The sequence below is a fragment of the Erpetoichthys calabaricus genome, chromosome 1 (assembly GCF_900747795.2).
Source record: "Erpetoichthys calabaricus chromosome 1, fErpCal1.3, whole genome shotgun sequence".
NCBI lineage: Eukaryota > Metazoa > Chordata > Cladistia > Polypteriformes > Polypteridae > Erpetoichthys > Erpetoichthys calabaricus.
The window spans coordinates 302,011,971-302,024,273 of record NC_041394.2 but is presented as its reverse complement, the minus strand read 5'-3'; the positions used below and the strand labels follow the sequence as shown (position 1 = coordinate 302,024,273).

General features: G+C 37.8%; 1 protein-coding gene across 6 annotated transcripts in view; it reads left to right on the top strand.

Moving 5' to 3' along the window:
- The window catches only part of ppfia2 (PTPRF interacting protein alpha 2), a 960,214-nt gene that overhangs the window by 91,521 nt on the left and 856,390 nt on the right, over nt 1-12,303 (top strand). The window lies entirely within an intron of this gene.

Sequence of the window (12,303 nt, the reverse complement as noted above, 5' to 3'; positions counted from 1 at the left end):
ATGGTGCCAACCCCTTGATTGGTGGGTAACTACCTTAAGCTGCTTCCCAAAAGCGTGCACATGACACAGTCAGATTTTTAATTGTGATATTAACATGGGCACAAGTTTGACAAGCTGGTTAGACATTTCATGAGATCTAGAAAAAAATAACTAAATATGGAACTAGCATATGCTAAAGATGCTACTTACTCATACTTAGATTCTGGAAAATACAAAAAGGAAAATTCTAAATAATTGAACTTCTTAATGAAAATAAAAGGTTACTCTTATTTTTCTCACTAAACATCAGTCAATTTTTTTTTATAGCTAGTTTGATCCTATTGCAATTCACTCAAGGGATGGAATGCCACTTTGCTGCAGGACACATCCAGTCTGAAGTCCACACTCAGGCCACAACAATTTTGAATTGATGGTTAATCTAAAACAAGCATCTTTACAATGTGGAAAACTAACTGACATACTGTACCAAAATTAAAATCCTCACCGACATTGGAAGAACAGGTAAACTCCACACAGACAGTGCCCAGGTGGGGATTCTAATGGAGTCTTTCAGAGTTCTGGGGCAACAGTGCTGACCACCACTGCTTAATCGTAAAAGTGTAAACAAAAGGGACTTTTGTCTCCAAATGCTTTTTTTTTATTGTTGGATAAATTAATCTTGGAAATGCCTATATGATTAAGCTTGTTTTACATGTACAATCCACAAAACATACCATTGGAATCCTTAATAAGGGCTGGCTTCCTTTGTAAAGGAGTTAACACTAAACCTGATAAAATACCTTAACAATGGCTAAGATCCCCCTTGTTCTCAGTCTTTCAGCAAGGGCTAAAGATCTGAATACCCTGGCAAAAGCCAGGAGTCTGATCCTGTTGGGATCACAGAATGCAGGCTGCTTCCAGTATTCTACCTTTGAAAGCATTTACAAGCAAATATGCCTAGCGGGCACTGGCTATGCCAGAAAGGTTTGCACTAAATTCTCTAGAAGGAGGTTTCTCCTGCCAGGATGAACTTATATCCTTCTTGAAGGGTTTAACCTGAATAAGTAAAACTTTATTATATTGCTGAACATTTTAACACTTATGGGTTAGATTGCTGGTGTCAGTAACAAAAAGGCAATTTTTAATGATAACACCCAAACCTTATTTCAGTGCAAACATATGTTTATTTAAAGAGAAATCAGGCATACACCACATGTCAGATAAAATACCAGATAAAAATATAAAACCTGAACAATTCAAATCATAGTCAAAAAGATGGCTTTGTATCTGATGGCTAATTGGTTTTTAGTTGTGTGAAGCCCAGGGTACGTACAGCCACCCTAACCCCGACAGACAGGCAGAACACTGGTTTAGCACACAACACACCGTTTATTTACATAGTTTGCCTTCCAGAGCATACAAGACAAAGCACACAATGCTCACAGAGCCCAACCCAGTCTGTCTTGCCACCAGCCCTTCCGGCTCACTCCTCCTCAGGCTTTGTTCTCTTCCTCCTGACTCTGGCCTTCGACTTCTGGTGACTGGCCCCTTTTTATAGGGCACCCAGAAGGGGTTAGGCTTAGGGTTAGGGTTTGGATCCTGGCTAAAAGTACTCAGTGTTAGTGTATCAGACAGAGGATGTGCAACCTCAGCCATTGTTCATAAAGGCACTCAGTTTTGTTTTAATTCACGCCTACTCTGCAACCTCCAGGGGGCCCAGAGTGTATCCTATAACCGAGCCTACCATTTTAATTAGTCTGTTGACTTGGTGAGGCTTTCGTGAAGTTATGTTACCAGCCCAGCACATCACAGTGTATAAAATTGCACTGGCCATCATAGAGTTATGGAAGATGTGAAGGATGTCACTTCCCTGATTAAAGGAATGCAGTCTCCTGAGTAAAAAGAGCCTGCTCTTCTCTTTCATATATAGTTCCTGTGTTCTGAGACCAGTCCAACTTGTCAGTAATGTGGACCCCCAAGTACTTGTAAGAGTGGACAAACCTCTACATCCACTCCTTGAATAGTGACCAGATATCGAGGCTCTTTGGTGCAGCAAAAATCAATAATCAGTTCCTTGTTCTATAGTGCCTTGGTGTCTGATAGGAAGAATTACATCAAACAACTGATAATTTCCAGTGGTCTTATTACTTGTTCATGAAACTACTATTAGCTAAATTTGAGAAGATGTTAACTGATAAGTCCCAAGCACCTATTTCACATCTTCTTACAAGCTTCTGCACACTGGTTAGTTTATATGAGCTTAAATGTATACACTTGGATAGTAATACCACTTTTTTTTTTTGCTTTTGCAATGGCACATCTTTCAGTATACTTCAGAACTCTCTGTCTCTTGATAAAATTCCGATGAGTAATTATCATGCTGACCAAACCTGTTCAAAAGGCGCCTGCCTGTCCAACTTTGTTTTAAACACACATTACCAAAAATAATGTTAGCTTTCCCAGTTTATTCACTTCAAAGCTGCACCCTATCTAAATAATCCTAAAGTAATATTACGAGTTGTATTTAACAAAGCAAAGAAAACAGCAAAGAAAAAAAAAACCCAATTCAACTACTGTGCACGAGTCTACAATTTTAATATGCGAATATAATTCCTAAATATGATCTCATGTTATACACATGATATTGCTATCATTTAAATTTTAATGAACCGTATGTTGTACACTTGCAGTGTATAGATTAGTTAGTGGCTGTCATTTTTTCTGCCTTGCAATTAGTAGTGGAGGTGCTATTCACCTACCACACTTCAGGGATTTCCCATGATTCATAAGCACATCTTGGGACCACCTAATTCTGACTTGAGGCTTAGTGTGCTCTTGTTCTTTTTGTCCTTTTTGAGTCTTCTTACTTTTGTGTTTTAATGATTTACATATTTTTGAGATGTCTTGCTTTTTCTGTGTTCCTATTCCCTTGTCTATTCTCATGTCTTTCAGAACTGTCACCCATCTTACATAGTGTCTCAGTGGGCTTCATTACTTTGAAATGCTCTTTGTGTGTGTGACTCATGGCTGATGTTTATAGTTGTGTGCCTGTTAATTATCTTGGTAGTTTTGAGAGTGATACAATAAACTTGGATTTCTTTTTGTATCCGCTATTGTTAGCTTTATTATTGAACATTTTCCCTGTATTAGTGTCATTCTCTACTAAAAATTATGATACCCAGGAAGTGAGAGAGATTACTAAGTATTATTTTAAAAGTTTTTATTTTGCATGAGGGATTTTTTACTGGTTTTCACCGAAATTACCATTGGCAATAAAATAAGTTTGTTTTAGGCCTCCCTTACTCAAATTATTAAAAAAACAGCTATTAACTTTATTCAAAGAGTGGTCTCAGAAGAACTTTTTGCCTGCCAAAGATTCAGTTGTTGGCATCAGTTCAAATTGATTCATAAAAATGTAATTCATTACATTGACTTCCAGGATACATTATGCAAGAACCCTTACGCGCTTATTGTATTCCTTTGGTTTATTAAGTAGTACAGCATAGCCTCCGTTGATGCAAATTAAACTTACACAAACTCACATGTGGTGGAAAATACAAAAGAAGGAAAAATAATATTAAAATGAAAATTGGTGCAGCTTACTGTGGTTCTGTTTTTTCATTTGTGGTTTAAGCAACTCATCCTGTATTCTTGTTCTGACTTGCATCTCGCTGAAACATGCAGTGAAACAAAAAGATGGGAACTCATGCCACCTGTGTTCTCTCCTTATCTCGCTTACTAACTGTAGTGAACAGTAACATGAGAACATGTGATATGTATATGTTACGGCCAAAACCTGAAGTTCAGCCAGTTCCCGAATTGACCGGCCATTTCGCATTTTGGCCGCGAGGTGTGGCCAAAGTCCGAAGTACTAGAAATGACCGGCATATATACTACTTTGGCCAGCAATTTCGCGAAGTGGCGAGAACTCCCTGGCCAAAATCCGATGAGCTAATGTAAGACTGTCCGCTCAAGGTGCGAAGATGCTTAAAAATTTTCAGATGCAGATTCAGAAGTGAGTTTTCCATTCTGCACGAGAAACTGCTCAAGGCGGGTCTTGCTCAGCAAAGCGGAGGCCACTTGAGACGGCCTTCCCCTCGCCCAAACACTAACCTTAAGGCCAATAAAATAGGTCCCTGATGTTAAGTCACTATTGTATTGCTAAAATGATAACAGAAATGTGAAATCTACTTATATACCTGATCTTAATTATTGTGAAACAACCAAGTGGCATCCGCTTTCTGAACATGAGCCGCCAAGGCTACACTCAACACAATTGCACTACTAAGTGCGCAACAAATCGCTGCTCATGCCTTTTTCCTTCCGACCTTGGCCGATCGCCCCATGCTATTTTGCAAACTGGCTTTGCCAAATCCCGAAATCGAGGAAAAGATCGGACATTGGCCGGTCAATTTACAGCGACATTGGCCATTTCCCGATTTGGCCGGACATTTCCCGCTTTGGCCGATTTTTGGGTTTTGGCCGTAACATATACATCTCATATTTTCACACACTCACCATTGCATACAGTGGCATGAGAAAGAGCAGGATAAAGGCATTCTGTACTTTCATTCTGTCTAATCCGACACAGCACAAAAACAAACATGCTCTTCCGGTATTGTCCCTCCACATTACTCTACTACATTGGAGCGATGTAAAGGGTCCTCTATTGATACTTCACTATCTATCAGGCACTAGACATAACTGTAACAAATATGTATCCTTACCCAGTATTTCCATCTCTATGGCCCAACTCATCAAGCTTTCATATTGTCAAAATTTGACCGACACAATTTTTAGATTTACATACAGGAAGGAAAAGTTGGAAGGAAGGAAAATCAGTTGAGGAAGGCATTTTTTCCTGCTACAGGACCTTTCTGAGACCACACAATGCCTTATTGGTTTTCCAATGCATCATCATTATTCAGGCTTCTACAGATATTATGTGAGATTTGCTTTGGGCTAAGTGGTATATACTGCATTAATGTAAGAATTAACCACATTATGAATTACACACTTATAAAGTCTTTGTGTTGTAAGTAAACCAAAGATGATGGGGTTCCAGCCGTAATACCTGCTTATTTGCCAGTGTGACGGCTCTTCTTGAAAGCTCCCAGTCAAATGACAACAATTCTTTGTGACATTGCTTTTTTTCAATTATCATGACCAGATACAGGGTGGAAGGGACCCCTTTCTTCTTCTGAGCAGTGTTTCTCTATTCTAAGGTAGGAGACGAAAACAGAGGAAATGACTGTCATTGGTTCCTAGTGCAACCGTGTAAAGAGCTCCTGGAGAGACTCAACATGTTCACGTGTGAGACAGTATATACTGTACAATCTATACACGAAAACTCAAGAAGTGTGAATTTCTTATAAAATCTTGTTTTTATGGGTGATTGCATACGTAACAACCAGAGGGAATGAATATGGAAAAGGTGGCAAGTGCCATCTTCTTTGAAACAAATAGAGTGGTTTGTGGGTTTTGAAAGTTTTTACAAATGATTTATGAAACTCCAGCATTATTATTGCACCAATTAAATCTTTAACAAAGAATGTCAAGCCATGTTTTCTTTCAGCAACTGATTTATGATACTCCTTTCCAAAATTACCTGTTAATTTAATCATTTTCTATATTTATCCATGATGAGCCCACAGTAACATTTGAAGTCTAAACTTAAGCTATAAATGAAGGGGAGAAGCTGTTCTGTCATACTACTGTGGTCTACCACAAAACCCGTGTCTGTGTGCCACCTTCCTCTACCAAAAGCTTTCCCTTCCAGTGTTATAGTTTGGGAAATTAGAATTATTAGCAATAAATCTGTCGCCGAAAAAATTTGGACGTGAGTGTCAATAGGCTTTGTGCCCATTTCAGTAATTATTTACGGCTGTAATGCTGGTCTTTTTAATCATAAAATAAGTCATTGCGATAGCAATTGTCGAGAAGAATTAATAATTAATTTGCAGAATTACAGTATGTACAGTAGGTTCCTCTAGAGTGCCTCTTTCACTTGCACGATTTAGCTCAAAAACAAATCAGCACATCGTCATCTCATAACAGGCTTAAGTTTCAAGTTTGGTCATTTTTCAGTCCAGCTGTTTTAGCTGTGGACTGTCCTCAAGAAACTGTGACTCACAGACAGACGCACACCCATCCTCGAGATATCAATGTTTTCGGTATCAGGGGAACGTTGAGATCCGTCGAAAACCAGAGATCAAAATTTTTGACGAATCTAAAGCTTTCACTCCTCCTCCCCCATAGATGATATGTTATGGTGGGGGAGGGCACAAAGTAAAAGTGGCACCATCCACCTGGTGGTGTTCTTTCATGTGCATTCATCTAAAACTAAAAGGTAGTTTGACCAAATCCGGCAATTTTATTGGATTTTAATTTTATTATTTGTTATGGACAAAAAGTTGTAAGAATATGAAAGATAGAACTTACTTTAAGATTTTATGAATGTAACTTTATGGTGTCCCAGAGCCAAATGTTTTTTGTGTAGAATCGTTTCTCAAGTATGTCTATCTTAAAATGATACTGTCTATAAGGCTAAACAGATATGACTTCTTCCCACAAATCCTCCTTGATTTGTTGCTTGTTCGGGCTTCTACTTAAATGACTGTTGTTTCATGAGAACATGATTCATTATTTCCTGAACATCCTGGTGTCAAGTTCAATTTAGATCTCCTACAACCCTCTTTCATGTGACCTTCTGTAATATGCTGCTGCGTGATCCACATGTTGCTGATCTAAAGAATCTCAGAGATACTTGGCAACATTTTTACCTCCATTGCCTTGCCATTAGAGGTGAGAGTTCCAGTTTTTTCTATTAGTTTTATAACAAATTAACTACCTTCAGATGGCAGAATACCATTTGCTACCAAGATACCTAGGTGGTTTTCCTTGTTTCTGACAGCTGCAATTTTTAATACATTATTTTTCCTTCCAAAATTCAATAATTAAATTTAGCATGTTCATGTAGATTTGAATTGATACCTCCTATTTTTGTTTACCTTTCTTTCAAGATGAAGTAATCATGGCAGCAGATTTCTATGAATTGACATCATGTATGGTGTGGCACAAAGTTAATGTAGTTACCTCACAACCCCAGACTCCAGGGTTTAATACTGGGGCACTGGTGTAAAAGTTGCACATTGTTCCCATTGTCTATTTCAGTTTTTCTCTCACATCTCAAAGACATGTGAGTTAGTTTAATTGGCAACTCGGCAATGGTTTGATTTTCTTCAGACCAATAACTTGATTATTAATGGACATCAACATTCTAATGACTCACAAAATGTAAAGTTATTAAAATTGTGATGATTATTATTATTTCTTGCATACTTATCAGTTTCCACATATTTGTTATATTAAACATACAACAAAATCTTTTTTCTTTCTTGATTCATGCATCCATCTTATACAGTACAGCACGTAAAGCTTATTTAAATTAGAAAGATACATTGGAGATAGAATGCTTCTTTGTGGATTTCTTTCATGAAGATTTTTAGAAAACTAGTGTCCAAAGACAATTGTGAAGACAAGTGAACAGAAGCTAAGAGGAGAAGGATACACCCTAAATGTTAAGAAGGTAGAACTCAAACACCAAAAGTTGAAGTCTGGATAACAAGGAAAAAGTTCTCATGTAGCCTTGCCACTAACGTTAATTGTGATGTTTGCCTTTGTCAATACAAAGCTTTAGTGCAGATTATTTCATGCTGCCATCTTATATTGGTGACACAATCCATCACATGATAAGCAACAGGCATTGACACTATAATCAAAGTCTGTGGTGATGCAAAGACTGTCACAAACTGGTTGAAGCCACACACACAAAAAAGATACAAAATAATCAGAAACAGAAAATAAATTAAAATTATCCAAAAATGAAACAGACTGCATCTTAAGACACCCAGATTTATTATATTGCAATACAGTATCTAAATATGTGACTTGCTTGTGTGGATACTGATCATCTAATGATATCACAACTCTGTATGCTTAAAAATGAATAAAACCAAAAATATCTGAAGACACAAAAAGGTACTGCCATGTTTTCAGGAACTTTTACAGCAATGGGGGCACTAATAAGAAAAGCAATATACAGTGTTGAAAATTCCTTAAAAAGCCCTAAATCAAGCTCTGCTAAAGAAAGAGCTAAAACTAAAGATCTTGCATTTGAACCTGCAAAGGTTTTCTTTCCCATTCTTATGTGATCAGAGGTAAGCACCCTCCAAAGATAACTAACCTCAATGAGCACCTAAACACCTCAGTGCTAAAGGGAAAAAAAAACTTTTAAATGTATGAGGAGAGATCAGAAAATCCTGCGCCATTAGTCTTCATAGAGCTTTCCTGGTCTTCACGTTGATTTTCATGGTTGACCACCATTATTCCTTAAACTTAAAAAAAAAAAATTTAAAAATCTTCCCTACATGAAGTTTTCAGTGCTTTGGGTGTCACATCTGCTGACAGAACAATTGAAGCAGCATTAAATCATTTTCTGTCTTTCTTGCAAACTTTTAAGAAGATCAGCTCCCAAAATTAGTTTTTCTAGTGGCTAGAGATGAAACCTGGCTTCACTTTTTGAGCCAGAACCCAAAAATCAGTCAGATGTGTGGCTCCCCAAGAGTTCCAAGGCCTGATATTACAAATCAAGTGGCCAAACGATTTTGCTTTTTTTTTCCTCTCTGAAATCTCTTGCTGCTTCAGTGCCACTGGAGAAAAGGGGCTATGCTAACATGCATCCATGTTGATGGTGACTTGCTAGGCTTTAGAAATTGCTAAGAAATCTGCTAAGAAATCCGGCACAAAGTCATGTAATTTGTCATCCCCTGACATTCATATTTTGACAATTAACTTTCTGGTGGTTGAAAAAATTCTGTTCTCAGATTTTTTCCTTGAAAGGCTCAGACCTTAATGAATACCCCTTGTATAGTAAAAATAAACACTAAATAATGTCAAAACTAAAGAGTCTGTTCTTTTTAAAAGAGTCACAAAACCTGACATCCTTCTTACTGGCCACCATGAGATCATACATGCACTCATATGGCAATACCTGTCACGATTCTGGTCATCTTGTATATTGGGAGATTGAAGGCCAAAGCAGAAGTTGAAAAAGCTTGACTGACGAGAAGCTACAGGACTGAGATGTTTAGAGAAGGCTGATCAAGCACATCGACCCCACATAGAGGTGGGAAAAGATGACGAAGAAGAAGAAGGAGAACAGCCAAGTGAAAGTATATGAAAACAAAGGGTAAAATTGCACAAAACAGTATGGGATCACACTGAATCAGCTGTGAAACTTTACAGATAAAAATTACTGCTTGCTTCAGCTTCCACTGTATACCCAGAGCAAAATCTGCGTCATTCAAAAAAATTAGGGCAGCTCAACGTTTCATGCTGTGGGACTGGGGACCACCTTTGCTAAAAATACTTTTTGTTTTTCAACAACCCTGCTGTGTGGTAGATGTATTCAGTATGTAATTGGTCTCATTTATCATATACAATATATTTGTTGTTGTTCATTTGATTTCACTCCTAAAAGACCTGTCTCTATCCAGTTGATGTCATATTTCCTTAATCTCTTGATAGATCTTAGATATTATGAAAGAACACAATCATTCATAACATGACACTCAATTTAGGGTCACTGGGGCTGGAATCTATCCTGGCAGCATCAAGGCATGAGGCAAGAATCAACCCCAGCGAGGAGGTCTGCCATTCTAGTACCCACTGTCACATGCAGTCAATTAAATATACACATCCTAAGGGATATGGGAAGAAAACCAGAGTATTTTTACAGTATATACACACACATGCACTTATATTCCAAAATCAATTCACTGTTGCATTAGGTGCCAAGGCCTGTCCTGGCAACATTGACCTTAAGACTTGACCCAATTGTCATCACAGTGCATTCACATGCACACACCCATATTTAATCACACTGTGGCCAATTTACAGGTACCAATGAGCCTAACTTGCATGTCTTTGGGGATGTTGGGGCGAAAGCCAAGATATGAGAGGAAGATCCAGACTCCACTCAGACAATGGGCAGGAATGGGATTAAACCCCAGGGCGTAATATCTACAAGGAAGCAGTGCTATCCACTGTGCTACCTATAATCATTCATTACACGCCACACGTATAAAACAGCTAAGGGGGTTTTGTGGTGCTGGTGCCTACCTTGGTAGCACTGGGCTTAAGGCAGAAAATACCACTGGAGAGGGCATCAGTTGACAAAAACAACATTTATTTCTTTACGATTTAGCTCAGTCTGTCATATAGCTTATTCACACACACACTCACAAACACAGCCACAGAGGAGGGATATTTGAAACTGCTAATTCACCCAATATGCACATATTTGGATCACTGGGAGGAATGCTAGAATAACAGGAAGAAAAGCAACACAGACATTGGAGGACATGAAACATCCACATAGACAATGTGTGGATGTATTGTAAGTATTAACCACTGCACTCCCATGCCACCCACAGTCTTTGTTAGCCTTTGTTATTATAATTGTGTTCCATCAGCCTTTGTGATTCTCAGTTCTTAAAACAAAAATAACAGTGAAACAATGAGAGATAGTGGTTTTACAATTGAAGTAGTAGAAAATAAATGATATTCTGTAGTGTCAATAAATGTGAATCATTTACTAACAAAAGCCAAAAATCTTAGGAAAATGTTATTTCAGTAGCAGACTGCATATCATTTAATGAAATAAGCTTCCCTGAATCGAAAATGAACTGCAGCCTTCTGTTTTTTTAAATGCATTTTATTCAGTGTAGAGCAGCAGTAGTGTCAGAGCCTGTGTTTGCTGTATGAGGTACCAGACAGGAGGATCAGACCCTGGACAGTGCCAGTCCATACCTACCCTCACTGACAATTTAACCATTTAGATTATTCCCATTTTTGTACTTTGGGAAACAATAGCTTCTGAAGAAATACTGGACAATGAGCTACCCAAGCAGAAGTAAAAAAAAAAAAAAACAACAGGAAAACGCAAAAGAAAAGATTAAACACCACATTACAAAGTGATTTGCTTTAGTACTCAATTTAAACGAAAATTACACGCTAGAGAGGAATCACATTAGCCACCTATTTATAACCAAGCCATTTTTTAAAAGCCCATCATTTGGAAATCTTTATGAAATAAAAGAATTGTACATTCTACCTGCCAACATTCAGCATTCACTATATTGTAGCTGAAATCACATTCAAGAAGCTACATTCAAACTGATAGCCTCCAAAGTAATTAGACCAAAAACAGTGTGAGAGTATGCAGTGAAAGAGTGCAGTTCTATCCAGGGTGATACCTGTTTTGGATCAAATCATTCTAAGGTGATCCCCGTTTCCAAAGTGGAGAGGTGGACACTGGCAGAAAGACACCACGTGAAGAGACATTAACAGAGAAAGCTGTAACGTCAAGATGATTTACAAAACAGCCACACTGGAGAATGTTGCCATCTTTTAGTTCTTGAAGCCTGGTTTTATTCCAGGTTAGACCATGTTCTCCATGACATATGAATGGGTTACTATTGCCATTTCAGACTTGCCCCGGTGCAGGCGTGTGTTAGCTTTCGTTCCGAATGGTAGCATTGGCTTCAGCTCCCCTCCAACTGTAAATTGGATTCAGCGGGTATGACTCAGGATAGATGGAATTGCCTTCCTGACGGTGAAATACAAGATCACACACCAGTGTGAGCAGTTAATCAAGATGACAGGTCACAAGGCTCTGATGACTATTAAAGTGACATATGTGTCTCATGAAATTAAATATAGTGAATTTGCGTCTAGGTCAAGATATAGGCACATCATCTCAAACCATTTTCATTAAAAAATAGACCATTAGCATTCTAATAATATTATTACCAAAGTTCACCTGGCAAAGCAGGTCAAAAGGGGTGAGAAAAGGATTATCTGAGACATCTTAAAGTAATGTAAGGACTAAAATCAAATTGGTCTTATTATTGTAAAAGCATACATGAACTGCACATGAAAAGTATAAATATTAATAGAATAGGAAATCCTGCTGTGAATTTGTTCAAGGCTTGTAAAATGTTTTTGTGAATTTTCTTTACTATATACTGTATATAAACTGTGACAATCACTAGGAAAGCAAGAGATACTGTATATCAGGGGTTCTCAAACTTGTGGGAGGTGTTTGCTTCAACCAGATTCGTAATCAGTGACAGCAACTGATAACACCGATCTCATTTAATTAGATGCCATGTTTTTTCTCTTCTCTTATTTTATATTAAGAAAACAACAGCAGCATGATTTTACATATATAAGAAATTCAGAAATATTTATATTTTTGCT